The sequence below is a fragment of the Cebus imitator genome, unplaced genomic scaffold, assembly GCF_001604975.1.
Source record: "Cebus imitator isolate Cc_AM_T3 unplaced genomic scaffold, Cebus_imitator-1.0 Scaffold44, whole genome shotgun sequence".
Classification (NCBI taxonomy): domain Eukaryota; kingdom Metazoa; phylum Chordata; class Mammalia; order Primates; family Cebidae; genus Cebus; species Cebus imitator.
Window position 1 is genome coordinate 4,662,876 of NW_016107359.1, and position 3,313 is coordinate 4,666,188.

A 3,313-nucleotide genomic window follows, 5' to 3' on the forward strand; every position below is an offset into this window, starting at 1 on the left:
TCTCCTTTATTTCAACCCTGGTGAATCTAACGATTATGTGTCTTGGGGTTGCTCTACTTGAGGAATATCTCTGTGGTGTTCTCTGTATTACCTGAAGTTGAGTATTTTCCTGCCTTACTAGGCTAGGAAAGTTTTCCTGAATAATATCCTGAAGAATATTTTCCAGCTTGGATTCATTCTTTTCATGACATTCAGGTGCACCTATCAAATGTAAATTAGGTCTTTTCACATAGTCCCATATTTCTTGGAGACTCTGCTCATTCCTTTTTACTCTTTCTTCTCTAATCTTGTCTTCTCGTTTCATTTCATTAAGTCGGTCTTCGACCTCCGATATCCTTTCTTCTGCTTGATCAATTCGACTGTTAAAACCTGTGCATACTTCGAGGCGTTCTCATATTGTATGCTTCAGTTCCATTAATTCACTTATATTCCTCTCTAGATTGTCTTTTCTCGTTAGGATTTCGTCAAACCTTTTTTCAAGGTTCTTAGTTTCTTTACGTTGGGCTAGAACATGTTCTTTTAACTCACAGAAGTTTCTTCTAATCCACCTTCTGAAGCCTAAATCTGTTAATGGAATGCACTCGTTCTCCATCAGGCCTTGTTCCCTTGTTGATGAGGAACTGTGATCCCCTGTAGAGGGAGAGGTATTCTGATTTTGGGTATTCTCAGCCTTTTTACGCTGATTTCTTCCCATCATTGTAAACTTATCCACCTGTCATCTTTGTAATTACCGACTTTCAAATTAGGTCTCTGAGCGGACGTCCAACTTGTTGATTCCCAGCGCCAGAATCTGAGCAAACCACTGCGCCGGACAAAACAGCAGTGTTAAGACTCGTGGTGGGAATCTCTGGTCTGGCTTCCTTCTTGAGTCCCTTTTTCAATCAGCTGAATGGGCTACTCTGCCTTCCCGGAGCTCCAAACGTCGACCAAAAGGGGACCCAGTCCCGTTTACTCTGCACCAAGAACCGCCACACCCGGGCGCCGGCAAAACCGCCGCCCCAGCCACAAGAGTTGTGCTGGTGACCTGTGGGGCTCCTCCGCTGGGAATCTCCTGGTCCACGAACAACAAAAATTCGTCTGAAAGTGTGGCGGCCTCTCATTCTCTGCGCTTTCACTGGGAGCTACAATCCTGAGCTGCTAGTAATCAGCCATCTTGGATCTCTCTCGCTCCAGAACATTTTCTAAAGAGTCCTCTGGTGGGGCCCCTGGTGGGGACCTCTGGTGCAGCAGACTCTCTCGGCACTACCTTCAACTTTTCTCCAATCCTGGGCTTTTCTGCCAAATGTCTGCTTTTCCTTATTCTATCTTTGTGTATTTTCTCTATTCTCCTCAACGTTGCCTTTAATGGCCCATCCAGAAACATCACCATGGCTCTTTCAAACTAGAGAACCCAAACAACAGCAAAGAAAACTTCGATTCCTTTGATCCACTTTCTCCCGGGCCAGGGAAAACCCAACATTTCAAAACCCATTGCTTCCCCTACCATTCCTAGAGAGAGAATGAGCCTTGTGGGTCTCTCCAGGATGAGGCTGGCCTCATGCCTGACATGCTCTCCCATCAGCAGAGAAAAGGACAATGTTTCCCTATTAACACCTGATCAACTTTCACAGCTACTCTCCAAATATTCATACCAATGCCATTTTTCATTGAGAGTCAAGGGAAAATATGTGTTAGCGTTTCGCAGAAACACCAGCTAATTGCAGCTAAGATAGTGTTGCAATTTCTACCCCACTAACCTTCTCAACGGCAAAGTTTTCCTAAAGCTTCAGAGTCTTTGCGACCTGAAATGTCAACCCCAGAAAAACCAGTTCCTATGTAAAAGCATTTGCTCTGTAATTGGTTATGGAAATGGAACCTTTAAGTGAGCTTCTGGGAGTAACAACGGTCTGCTAGAGCAATCCTCCTCTTTTCTGAAGAGCACCGGACTGAAGTCCAGACATACTCAGGATAAGAGTAGAGTAATTCCCACACATCGTCTCCAGTCTCTGTTACCTCTGTACAGGAACTTTTCCTAGTCTGTCCAAAACACAGCAGGGTCTGGCCTTGTCCCAGACCTGCCCTGAGCCTCTGCAGTGGCCTGTTCCAGGACGCCCCTCGGAAGAGCAGTGGGGAGGCTCTCTCTCCTCTAAACCCAGCAAGGTTTCTGTTCACACTTTTCCAGAGTCAAAGTGGATTGAGCTATCTAAAAGTGGGTACCGTTAACAGAAGTGACTCAAATTACAACCACTGCCTCTGCCTGCCCCCACTTCCTCTTTCCTTTTGCCACCTCTGAGAGGTACCTGTGGGTGCCTCCTTAGTTGACAAGCCTCCCGCTTTGGCTGTAGCATATGTATGAACATATGACATGAACACTTTATGGTGGGACGCCAACTGAAGGGGAGTCTTGATTATAGGGCAGCTGACATCTGTCATGTTTCTCCCTAGAAATAGAGAGAAGGCACAGAGGGAAGAAGGTGTCAAATGGGGCCAGGTGTGGTGGCTCACACCTGTAATCCCAACACTGTGGGAGGCAGAGGTGGGAGGATCACTTGAAGTCAGGAGTTCGAGACCAGCCTGGCCAACACGGTAACACTCCATCTCTATTAAAAATACAAAAATTAACTAGATGTGGTGGTGCACACCTGTAATCCCAGCTACTCAGGAGGCTGAGGCGGGAGAATCGCTTGAACCTAGGAGGTGGAGGTTGCAGTGAGCCAAGATCGTGCCACTGCACTCCAGCCTGGGTGACAGAGTGAGACTCTGTCTCAAAAAAATTTAAAAAAAGAGTGAAATGGGAAAATGAGGGATGAGCAACAAGTCTGGATCCTGGTAGTTCATTTCCTGCTTCTCTACTTCCTGAAGCTTGGTGGCCCTTGGATTCCATAAAGCATCACTGCGAGTCATCCACTGTCTCCTGTCTCCATCGCAGCTGCACTATTTTTCACTTATACTGTCTGCCTCTTTCACAATGAGCTGGGATCTCCTTGATACCAGGGACCTTTTTAAATTCAGATTTATCACGACAGCCTAAGGGTGGAATAGTTAGGCACAGAGAAAGTGATTCAAATGTCAGGTGAATGAATAAAAGGACAACTTGATTATCACATATTATCCTGAAAGAACTGTGTGTCATAACGAAACTTGTTGGATATCATGTTTGGTGCCTTACATACACACATAAATATGAAACATCTTTTCTGCCATCCATGGGTTGACAGCTAAATAGAATACTCTTTTTAAATAAACATGACTATATAAATCATATGGCAGCAGAGTAAAAATACTGTATGTTTGTGAATGACTTATAAAATCCCATATAATGTTGTAGGGGATG